The sequence below is a fragment of the Columba livia genome, chromosome 8 (assembly GCF_036013475.1).
Source record: "Columba livia isolate bColLiv1 breed racing homer chromosome 8, bColLiv1.pat.W.v2, whole genome shotgun sequence".
NCBI classification, from domain to species: Eukaryota; Metazoa; Chordata; class Aves; order Columbiformes; family Columbidae; genus Columba; species Columba livia.
Window position 1 is genome coordinate 25,827,175 of NC_088609.1, and position 12,760 is coordinate 25,839,934.

At 37.4% G+C, this 12,760-nt stretch overlaps 1 protein-coding gene across 50 annotated transcripts in view; it reads left to right on the plus strand.

Moving 5' to 3' along the window:
• LOC135580042 (uncharacterized) overlaps window positions 1-12,760 on the plus strand; it is a 494,152-nt gene that overhangs the window by 73,785 nt on the left and 407,607 nt on the right. The gene's annotated exons all lie outside the window — the stretch shown is intronic.

The following is a 12,760-nucleotide window of genomic DNA, read 5'->3' on the forward strand; positions in this document are numbered from 1 at the left end:
AGCAGAAATATTATTTTAGAAGTTTGTAGGACTACAGGTGTCACTTTTCCTAATAGAGACCATTTCCCCTAGTAGTTTATATTAGTGACCCTGTATGTATCAATAGAAATGTATGTATTACTTTCTGCTTACAAGTGCTATCTGTTGTCTGTATTTTGTATGATCTTGAGGAAGCAGTATCAAGTACCATGCTGAGGCCTTAGACTTCAGACCACCAACCGTAGCTTTCTGCTTGTTGTTTTTTTTTCCACAGTTCTTTCTTTAAAAAGTGGATAATTTGTAGGAAAAAAATGATCAGACAAGAATACATAGAGAAACTGGACAGTAATGCTCATGTTGAATCCACAGGCCTCATGACCTTTTATTTTTGTTTAAGCAGCCTCTTTTAATTAGTAATAGATACTGTTTTACTGAGATAAATATTAGTGACAATTGAAAATGGCACCTGATAAGCAAAGGATTTGTAGAAGTTTAACGCATATAGCTGAACTCCACTTCTCTAAGAAGTTGCTTTGTTCTTGTCATGATGCTTGAAGTTAATGGACAACTAAAATAGGATGGCTGCATGTGTCATACAGTGAGTGAAGAGAACTCACTAAAAGCCATTAGCGTCCAGAAAAGAAAGACAAAGGCAGAAATTATATCACTTCCAGATGAATCCTAACTATCCCCCAAACTCGGTGTTAGTATGACAGGCAAGAGGCAGGGCCATTAATTGAAAGGTCAGATAGTGCAATTTTAGCCAGATTTTCTTGATTGAAAAGGCACTGGAAAATTATCCAGAATGCTAGTGTTACAGAATCGGCAAAATACTTTTTAAAAACTGGTTTAATGGCTTGATAGTCTAAGTGACAATTCTACCTGTCACACTAAAAGGGAAAGTTAGCTTTCAACACTGCTTATGGTAGAAGTGCTGCAAAAGCAGAGTTATGCTGCATTTTGAAAAAGACTTTTAATTCTTTTTTTTTGTTTCTTCAGAATTCTCTAGCACTGTTAAAGAGCAAACCTTAAGCCTTCCTACCCTCATACCTTCTTTAATCCTGAAGAATTATTTTGCCAATAGAACTCTATCAGCATCTTATCCTTAACAGTTTAAAAATATAATAATTTGATAGTTAACTCCCCCGCATGTTAATTATAGATTTTTAAATCAGTTTCATCAATCATATTTGCTGTTCATATAATTAAAGTGCATTTCAAAACAGCGCTCTCGTGACGTCAAATGTTAAATACAAACCAGGTACTTGAATATATGCAACATGGAAAACTCCATTGTGAACCATTTGTATGTTCCTGAGAAAAACATGTCTCGAATCCTTCTCTTCAATTAGGAGATGTGTTAGCTAGAGGGTTTTGTACTGAAAAGTGCACATGGTCTGTTGTTTTCTGACATTTTTTTTTCCCCCCACTTCTCAGCCACTAGCAGTGTGGGTATTTGAGGGGCAGCTGTGTAGAGTCAGTTTGGTAGGAGATGTGCCTATCTGCTTCAGTTTGCCAGTCTTGAAATTCTGCAGTTAGACTAGTGCCAAAACTTAGCATGCAGAAAGAGGAAAAATCTTAAAATCCTCCTGTTGCTAACCAGTATAAAGTTGCTCTTGCCAAAAATACTCACATATTTATGGCCTCATGATTAACATAAGGCAACATTTGCTTTCAGGTCTTTGGTCAGCTTTGTTCTCCTGTCACTGCTTTTCGTTCTTTACTCTCCTCCTGTCAGTAAATCCACATGAACAATAACTGAAAGATCATTCTGTTAGTATAATAAATACTGTAATGGATCATTGGTTGGGCTGACTTATCTGCTGCTTGAAGCTCGAATGAATGTCCACAAGTTGCGGTAAATCTGTTTCTCTGTAATGGAGGAAACCCCAAATACTGCATAGCAGCAATCACTGAGCCAGAGACACTGCAGCTCTAATTCTTGTATCCTTGGGCTCTCAGTGCATGTTGGATACCACTTGCAGTTTTGGATGAGAAATTGGACAGGCTACAATAATAAGTGGTCTAGTTAGTGCTGGCTGCAAAATAACTACTTGTACCAAACAAATGGTATTTTGCTGTAAGAGGAGGAGACGCCACTGTTTCAGATTAAAACCTTTCATTTTCCCATTTTGGTCACACATTTTTTCTGTACATCTATGGAAGTACAGTTCTGAGGAAGGTGGAACAGATGTGCGGTCAGGCAGTGGTACTTTGTCATTTGATGCAGTGCAAGGAGAACCAGGTGACATTTTAAGGTTCGTGTTATGTAAGAGGTCAGATAAAATTGTGTAGTTGTGCCTTTTAGCCTTGAAAATTAATTAACCTGTACTCTTTTTTTTTTTAATGGATGAGATTTCTGAGACTTCTTTTCCATTTCATTGTGTTAGAATGTAGACGCTTTTGTTAGTAATAGTTAATTATTCTGGTCTGTAGAAATGATGCCACGTTGAGGACCAAAATAGGAAAAAAATGCAGATGTCATGTTTACTGAAGTACTCCTGCTGAATTTTCTTACATGTAGTGGTTTAATGTAGTTGAATGGATTGTGTTCATAGTATGTGCAAACACCCTTTTCAAAGGAAGAGAACTGCCCTTTCTTCCACTCCGAAATAAAGTAGCTTTTTTTTCCACTTTGCATTAAAGACTTGTGACTTCTCCACTGTTCATAGTTTGTCAAGAAAAATATCAGTGTTCACTGTTCCCTTTATGCCTAGATATTATACAACTGTCAAAGAAAAAAATGACATTCTTCCTTTCCCTTAATATTTACCAACTTAAGAGATTTTGTTGTCAGTCTAGCAATCTCAGAAGGAAATAAATGACTACATAGTATGGAACTTTCAACAGAAGGACTCATATTGTCTTCCTTTTTATTTCTTAGGCCATTTTCCATCAGTGCAGTGAAATGAGACTGCTAGTGCCCAATGTGTTGGAAACTACACCGATTTGCAGTTATGTTTTGCTTTTTCCCATTTGCTCTTATTTATCATAAATAAATTTGTGACTTGTCCTGAGGCAATTATCAGTCAAATGTGACATTGTAATCAATTTTTAAGCCAAAGTAGATGTCAAATGGCAATGGAGGGCACTCAGCACCTTACAGGATTGGGCCCATAGCAAAAGCTGGTGTTTGAAGAGTAAACGTTGTGTAAAAGTTTTAAAGAATTGATAGATTTCATTATGAAGTTTCACCTAAACTGGTGGAAAGCATGGTGACATGACAGCATGTATGTAAGGATGTATCCTAATTTCACAGGACAGAATGACTACACTGAGCAAATAATATAGTGTATTTCTCAATTTTAAATAATGCTTTGATGACAGTTTATAATTTGGAAAGCACTGCAAACCCATATATATTGGATCCAGAAAACAAGTCTGCAGGTTTCAGTGTGTTTCTCATTTTCACTCTCACATGGCAGCTTAACTTGTTACTACTTGATTATAATTAGGTACTTGATTTTCATCAACAATAATTTCTAAGTGAAGTACTTTGTGCTTTTTAAAGTAGCTTTTGCTTATTACTGTGTGATTTCAGCCAAGAACATGAACTTCTGTGCCTCAGTTTCCTTATCCATAGTGTGATGTGTAGTTTACCTACCTCAAATATGATATCCAGCATCAAAAAAGTCTCTGTAGAATTTTAAGCAAGAATTTGAACTTATGTCCCATACTATGATATATTGACCTTTGAAATCCTAAATGAAGCTGATGTTTTGGACCTTAAAAAACTCCCTGTGTATTTTCTAACATAATCTCTTTTCTCTTATTAGCGTAGCATGCCCCTTTTTTCATCTTGTTGTACAATTCTAATTTCAAAGTCACATGTTTGGCTGAGTTTCTAACCTCTGAAGAACTACCCAGGATTAATCAAAGCTTCGTTTGTGTAGAGAGGGTCTTTTGATTCTCTTCCTTTTGCTGGTTTTAACAGGATATTGCCTGTGTAAGCAAAATCAACATTAAATGCTTGCTTGAAATGTCTGGGAGTTAACATAAAAGGTCTGTGACACAAATGATGGTCCTGGTGGAACTTGAAAATTGCTTGCATTTACTTCAGGTTTTGCTTAGAATGCTGGAGTCTGAACAGTGGAGTCTGGCAGCACCCGATGTGTGCACACCGGCACAGGGCTGAGTCTCACTGAGCTGTTTGCTGTGCAAAGTAAAGGTAACCAAAAGAAACTACGAAGAGTGAAGTATTACCGGAAAATTATTACTGAAAAATTATTTGCATAATCTGTGGATGTAAAATATATGAATCCTGATTGGTTTTCTGCTTATGTGCTGGAGACTGTTTGAGACCCTTCTAAGGACACCAGTGGAAAGATGGCTGGGGCTTATAAGAAAAAAAAATGTAGAAACCACCTTAAAGGATGCTTTAGTGAGGGAATACATGACTTTAACTGGAAAAGTATGAGGAAGGAAATTCATTGTGCAGCCTGCCATAGGAGGGGAAAAGGGAAAACACATTTCAAAAAATGTGTGTGAACTATTAGAGAAAAATTGTTGGCTACTAAAAAGTATGAATCTGCGAGAGAACTGACCCGTGATACCTGAGCCCAGAAAGTGGTTCAGGAAAGAGAAATGGATATTGATTTTTAATGTCTTTGTGTGTGCGTGTGCACGCACATGCATGTGTGTGTATCTATAGATGTATATTTATATGTGAGGCTCTTCGGCTCTTCCAAAAAGAACCCTATGTGGAAATCTATTCCCAACCTTCATATTTGCTGGCTTTGCTATTACACATAAAGGAGTAACCTCACAACTGGGGTGGGATGGATGTATGGAAAGTCAGTGCGTACGCTGTTGGGGAGTCTGGTGGTCTAGCAAGGGTCTTGGTGATGAGAGCAGCAATTCTTAGTGGTGCTGTTTCCAGAGGGTAACAGAGAAAGGGACAGAGGGCTGAAGACTGCACAACAAGTGTGACACAGGACAGAAGAGGGACAGAGAGGGGGGCGATTCTCAGAAATGGGCAGGTAGAGCTCTTCATATGTCTGACGAGTTTTGAAAGAGTTTGCCTTGAGTCATCAGTAGATACTGATTGCCTGAGATGTATGGGGGTTTTTTAAGCAGCTTTTTCTGTGTAATAGGGCAATGGCTTCACTCTCCAGCTATAACAGCCTGTGAAGATGACTGTTTTGGATTTTTCACAGAAATCCCTGCTTGTTACTCACAGCATTTTCCTTTTCTCAGAAACCCTTGTGATACATTTGTGTCGAATTTTAATTATGTCTTTTCAAAATCAGAGGGCTGAGCGTGGGTCCCATCATGGAGGAGAACAGATGTTTTTGTTTTGTAAGACAGGTCAGTGGACCGTCATGATAGGGACTTGATTCTAAACATTCTGTCTTACTGCAGCAACAGTGCTGGAATCCCTAGATGTAGCTGCTTGCCTTTCTTGGCAGCTTCATCAGCACCGCATCCCTTTTAAACCCAAACGTATTCTTTTGGGTTATTGAAAGGCTACATTCCAAGTTGCGGAACTGTGCTACGGGACAGATATGGATGTAGAACTTAAAAGATGTGCTTTCTGAAATCCATAATTATAAAGTCTGCTGGACTAGCCACAAAGTGGTTGACGTAGTTTGTTGTACTGTTTTTTTGTTGTTTGTTTGTTTTTTTCCTATTTTGTTTTACTTTGGTATTGTTTTTCTTGAATGGGAGAAATTCGTACAGATAGAAATTGCACGAGTACTTCAAATTTTCCTTCCAGTTGTTATGTTTGTGAGTACATTCATATGTGTGTTTTGGGAGGAATAAAGAGAAGGCAAGAAACACCATGTACATGTGTACTTCAATATAATATATATTGAGCAATGGGCAAGGTGGCAGAGTTGGAAGATCAGATTTCTAAAATTGCTCGAGGCTTGTCTGACTCACACTGAAACCTGTTAGGAGTTCCCACTGGCTTCAGTAAGAGCACAGTTGAATTAATACTGAAAGCTTCTGAAAATTAAGTAATTTATTTTCTGAACTGTGATTGAATAGCCTGACCTGGTTCTCATTTGCTGCTATTGAAAATTTAAAATAAGCGCAATTTTCTTAATCTCTAAAATTTGTTGAACACTTGCCCATTCTTTTGTGTGCTTGTGGAAGTCCTGCTGCCTGCCTGTGGGAAGCTGAGCCTGCCTGTGCTCTTTAGAAGGAGACGATTCCAGTTGTGTGCTTTTCTTATTGGAATGACTATTGAAAAGAGCCTAACTGCTATTGAAGATGGTCAACTGCCATGCTACTGAATTGCTTTCTTAGATGTATTTCTGAAAAATCTCTGCCAACATGTCAGAAATGAAGAATGTTAACTATGTAATAAATTATTCTTTTACCACAAAAACTTCCTATTCAAAGCAAACTACTTTGGGGAAGTAAATTGGAGCAATGTTTTGCTGAAGTTGTGTATTTAAAGGAGGGTTGTGTATAGTGCCCTTGTTTTGCCAGAATCAAATAGCTACTCAAGATTCATAAATGTTTCAACAGCCTGAAGCATTTTTTTTGCAAAAATACACAATGACATTTCTCCTTTTCCTCCGAAGCTTTCTTGGGACTGTTCCTATTTAGGATATCATGTTCAGAAACATTAAAGACTTCTAGTTATAAGCATTTAAATACTTTGTTAGCTTGGATGTAAAGCAGAGAAGGGTGACTAGCTAACAAATACAGCTGCTTCTTGGGCTGACTAGATTTCAACAGTGCTGGTTTCAGTAGCTGTCAGTAAATTCTGCCAGATTTAAAGTCCTGTGTTTGTTCAGCTAAGACATGCCTCTGGTGAGTTACCGAGATCGAGGTTTCAGCGCCTTTTATGCTATACTTAGAGTTCATCTAGTTTGGCTGTTTTCAGAACAGGCTAAAGGTATTGTAATCGAAGTGAAAAGAGTGAACTCATAGAGCTTGGTTTATGCAACAGCTCTCCCTTAATCCAGAGAAGTACACAGGAGTTGATAGCATTGCTACATCTTATCTGAGACTTGAATCTTGCAGACACTCACGTGCCCTCATGAAATGCTTGTATTTCTATTGACATTGCAAATTAGGTGTCCTTTTGCAGGATCTAGACCTTACTGTAGATGTGGAAGTTTTTCTTCTCTGCAATAAATATTCCATTTGGTTTTTTTAGGCTTGCCAAACTGCCAACCTAGCTCATTATATGCAGCAGCAAGTTCCACAATATGTTTATTTATTTACCTTTAAACCTTTGTTTTGTGGTTTTAAAACTTTTTCCTTTTTAATTTTTCCCTGGTATAGTTCAGGCGGTGTATTATGTGGAAAGGTACCTAGGAGTACTAGGTATAAAATGTGGATGTAGTGTAGAGAAGTCATCCACTCTTATTTATTGCAGCTTTGATTTGGAAATACCTAATATTTACGGAGATGTCTGTTGGAAATTGCTTCACAAATGTATATTTTTCCTCTGCTGTGCTAGATTTCAGTTGGTTTTGGTTGGTTGGTTGTTTTTTTTTTTTTTTTTAAATGAAATGGGATTTTGAAAGTTGCACTCAGTATTGAAGATTTGAATTTGTGATTGGAGTTGTATCCTACAGCTAAGTTCTCCAGTTGTATTATTGAAATTCTTACGTTAACCATGCATGCTCTGCCTGAACTGACTTGAGCCTGGGTACACTATAGATGAGTTTACACAGTTCTATGTTGCGTGGTTTTGATTTGGATTGATTTGGGAGCTCTGTACTTCAGTGTTTCTAGCTTTTCTCCTCTCTATTAAAACTCTGATTCTATTTTATGTCTGTGATTTTTCTTTATCTGGGCTATCTCACCTCATTGTTTCCTTGGATAATAAGCAGATGATGTGGATAATGCATTAGTATCTTCAGTGTTCTCTCTTGCTGTCTCAGTGTAGCAGAATGTCTTACTTGCTTTTGTGGTCACTGACAAACATTTTTGCCAGCACTGCTAGCTGAATTCCATCTTTACCCCTGTGCCATTGAGAGCTCCTCATGTGCAGGCTGAATGGTTTTTCTTCTGGTTCACAACATTTCATTCATTCCTGTAGTATTTTAAGTGATTCAGCATTGCATTGTATATTCAATAAGTGGGCTTAGATCCTTCCATCAGTTCCTCAGAAGTGTCTTATAATGTGGCAGCTACAGGGGCAAATGTGGTAATTCATATATACTTTCACTTACAGATCAATAATTATCTTTAGTATCTGAGCTATGATGGCTTTCCTTGGAAAATTGCGTTCACTAGTGCAGTGCATTGAGAGCTATAGAAGGATATGAAGTAGGTAGCTTTTAATACAGAATTTTCTTTTAATATGGAAATGATGTTATTTAATTCTGTAATGATGTGGGTGAGTAAACAAGTAACTGTGTCCATAAAGTAAAAACGTGAACTGGCAGCACTGCAGTGGAAACTGCAGGCTTGATTTCTCTTAATTCATGGTAAGTGTAAGATAATATACTCATTAGTAATGTGCCAACAACTGGGGAATTAGCAGAGAGAGGTTTTAGTCCTGCAATGTCCCACTCCAGCTTACTGCAACCATTGGTTTATTTGTCCATATTGTAATTGTTCTCTATACCTAAAACTTTTCTCCTCAGCTTGTGATTAGGTAATTTCTCTAATAGCTCATTGTTATTGTGGAAGAGCTGCACAGGAGCCAAGGCCAACAGCCTTTACATGTCACTCTGCTTCTGAAGCATTTGGTTGCATCACATTCTTTTTCTACAAAAAAAAATAATGTGTGCTAACAGTAGAATAAAACCAACTTTGTTGTGTTGGGCTTATGTGGGCATAGTTTTAGGAAGAGGGCTAAGGGGACCATCCTGCTCTCCACATGTCTTGGAACACGCGTGATCACACCCAGCATAACTCATGGGACAGAGACCCTCTTTTATTTCCCCCATCCAGATCATGGCTGTGCTGACATGAGCTTCTGCTCTGACTTCTGCCATGGAGGATGTGGATTCCTATTCACAGTTTGTGCTTTTATGCCTGTTATGTACCACAGATGGTTCTCCCTTGGTTTTTGAACAGCCTATAAAGCTGTGATAGAAGCATGAGGAAGCACGGATGCTCTGTTTGTAAATCCTTACACACTGACCACTAGTCTAGTGTGGGGGTGTGTCCTGTAATGCTGAGATATTAATTGTTGCAGAAAGGAAGAAATAGATTTCATTCTGCCTCCAAACTGTGTTTTTGTGTGGGCTTTCTATATCTGTCCCTTAAAAAAGCTTCCTCTTTTTGGATCCCAGCCCCAAATTATTCTGGGCATTCTTCTGGTGCAGAGTTATGGGCATGAAGATTACACACTCTACATGTGGGTTTTTGTGTCAGGTGTTCATAAAATTTATGCAGTATTGCACATCTGTGTGTAAATTGTGTTACTTTTGAATCCAAGTGACACACAGTGAATAGGTTGCAGAGCTCCCTGTCATTTATTTTTATGGCTCATGGCTTTTTTTATATTCCATTTTCTACAAGTTTTCATTAAGCAGTGCATGTGAAGTGCTTCAACTTGACTTTGATGCACATTCAGTATCAGAAGGAAAGATCAGGCCTTTTATCTCTAAACTACAGATCAATTACCTTTCTAAACATGTACCTCATAATTTTCATTTAAATAAAAAAGAAAAAAAAAGGTACCACAATCAACTGTATTAAGACAATAAAAATGAAAGTAGTTAGAAAAAATAGAGGCATCACCTAAGATAAGGTACAAGGGAGCATGGGCCTGCCATTGTAGGATTAGATACAGGTGCACAATAATCGTATAGTGTAAAAGAGGAAATGGTACCTTACATTTAAAAGTAACAAAATCTGTGGTTTATTAAAAGAAGAAGATAGCTGGCTTGCTAATGAATTAAATATGTGACAACTTTTAAGTGCAGCACAGCTGCCGAGTTGTCAGAGCAGGTGACTTTATCATCAGCACATTTTGAGGGTATTACGCTTAGGATGAAATAACCAATTGTTTCGAAAAGCAGCCTCTGATATCCTGTGTGAAGGTCGGTCTCATAGATTTCATTCCTTAATATTCTAGCTGACATTCCCATTTTCTGAAGTATGAGTCTTTAGATACATAAGTCTTAGATATTGTAGTATCAGGAAGGCTACTATGTGCAGCATTGCAATTAGGTAGAGAAAATCCTTTTACTATGGTATGTGTGTGACCAGTAAACCAAAACTTCCAAATTTTTTTAATCTTTTTGTTTATACATTCTTACTAGGACTAATAGTAATAGTGCAGTCAGATTCTAAATATGTTTGCTTTTCAGTTCAGCTGTACAGCTTAAAATAAAGCATTTAATAGAAATACCATCAGAGTTCAAAGCAGATCATAAAATACTAACATACTCTTACACAGCTCTCGGCTGTGTAGGTTCAACTTACCAGGTATTTTTCTTTTCTCTTGAAGTGACATGACATTGAGTTATTCTTTCAGAAAGGCAGAAATGAAACTGTTATTTTATTCATTTATATTCCAACAATATTAAACAAGCTAGTTTAAAAACACAAGAATCCCCCTCTTTGAAACTAACAAAATAGTCAAATGCAGAAGAAGCCCTTCAAAATTGTCTTTTAATAAAAGTTTAAAGTCTTCAAAATGTATTTGCCCCTCGAGCAAACTTTTTTCATTTAATATTGTGTCTGTTAATTAGTGCTTCAAATTTGCAAATTCTTTATTGGTTTATATCAATGTAATACCCAAAGCTCATCTCATTGCCAGATTTGAATGAAATATGATCCTGTTTATTCTATTAAAACGAAGGCTTGAAATTGTTACCCAAATGCCACAGGAATTCTTGCCATTTTCTCATCAAATTCCTCATCAGATTTTTTTGTTGAAGTCACATTGTTTTAGATTTTGAGCCTTGGCATTTAAATGAAATTCAATGTGCCCCACTGGAGAAAACATCTGCAGGGACATATTATGTACAATATCCATTCCAATCAAGCAGGAGTGCACTGTGTGACTGAATGAGAAGCTTATTCTTACTCCACTTAGATTTACCCTGATGTGGCTATTGAGTCAATCTGTGAGAGGAAATGTTTAGAAAATTAAACTAGCAGAAAAGGCAAGATTTTTTTAATACTCAGAGCAAATACTTCCAGTTGCACAATATTAATTTGAGAGTGACATTTTTTAAAAGAACCTGAAGGAGTTTCGTGCCCAATTCCCTCACTTGGGAATCAGAGCCCCCAGGGTTCCTCGGCAAATCTCCCTCAGTGATTCGTATTAAGAGTTTTCTTTGAATATAAAATAACGATCTACAGAAAATGAAGGGAGTAGAGAGGTATTGAGGAAGAAATGAAGAGAGAAAGATATCAGTTCTGTAATACAAAGCCACATGTGAAATTTTGCAGGAATTCTAGAAGTGTGGGGTAAAGCTGCCCTGGAACAGGCTGGTTTGTTTTTGAAGCAGCTGCCTTACACGCTAAGCTTGTCCCATGTTACCAGTTGGTGGGCAAAAAAATGCAGCATGGAGGAGCAAGCCCTTCTGCAAGTGGGCATTTGTGGAACCTACTACTTTAAAATGTGTTTGTGGTGACCTCTCAGGTTATTAGACTTCAATCAGTGTGATCTTCCAGTGCTTTATGGTTCCTTTCAAGAGCACAGTGAGCGCAGTCACACACTGAATTTGAAATTCAGCAAACCTCTACACCGTAGAGAAAAGATGTTACTGAAAATATTCTGGTTGAAATCTCTTGCATTTGACATCCAGCAAGTATTCATGTTATGTTAACAGCTGATCCTACCTGTCAAAGCAGCCCTGCAGAAGACAGGCAGCTTCTTAGAAATTAGGTAAATCATGTAGGAATTGGGTAGACCAAAGTCCACTACAGCGAGTGCTGTGTGCTAATGGGAAATAAGTCTGATACACCCTATAGCTAATTTAATGAAGGTAATTTTAAGCATGAATTGTAACATACAGTCTTAAGAAATATCCTTCAAATCCATTTCTTTCTGATCTGAAATGATTCAGAAGCTCTGCTTTTGCCCTATTGTGTGAGTGAAGATGATAGTTTGTTTCAAAAAGGATAGCTCTCTACCTCACCACAAAATGTGAAATTTGTTTTCTTTCGTATTTTTCATGTAGCTGTATTGAGTAAAAATGGATGAAAATAAAGTGTGTAATTTGTCAGGTAATAAAATGACCCACAAGTTGTTTGGGGCTTTTTTGGTGACCATGAAGGGGTAGAAAAAGCTGATCAGAAATTATTTTCCAGACTTGTCCTGGATGACCATTAAGGGCCAGTTGTGCTCTGTGGAGGTTGCAGTGCTAGTAGGTTTTAAAGAGAAATGTGAAGCACAGTAAAGTAGGTCTGTGAATATTTTAGTCGTAGTAGGACAAACAGGAGGAGAAGCATGAACAAAAACATCACCGTGCTTGTTCTACAATCCAGCTCACTTCTGCTTGCGGGAAGGAAGTTGGCTGATGACATGATAAGTGCCTAAATAAGTACAGCAAGACTAGATTGTTCCTTTTTTTCCTAATGTTTCAGCCTTTACTGTGTACTTCAATAGTACTGTGAAAAATGTAGTGCTAAAATAGGATCAGATTCCTTGTTTATTTCGCTCGGTGATTCCCTATTATATTTGCAGAGATGACATCTCAAAGATGAATTTCCAAACAGCTTCTTCAGCAAACTCAACTGGCCTCTCTATTTTGGAGTCAGATTCTTTCTAGCTCAAGCATAATTATCACTAATAAAAGTTGCACTGTGTCTAACTCCGCTTTCAGTTATAGCGAGGTAATCTTATCTTTTGTTAGTAGAATACAGGAAACTCTTTTTCTCTTGGAATTATTTCATATTGGTTTTG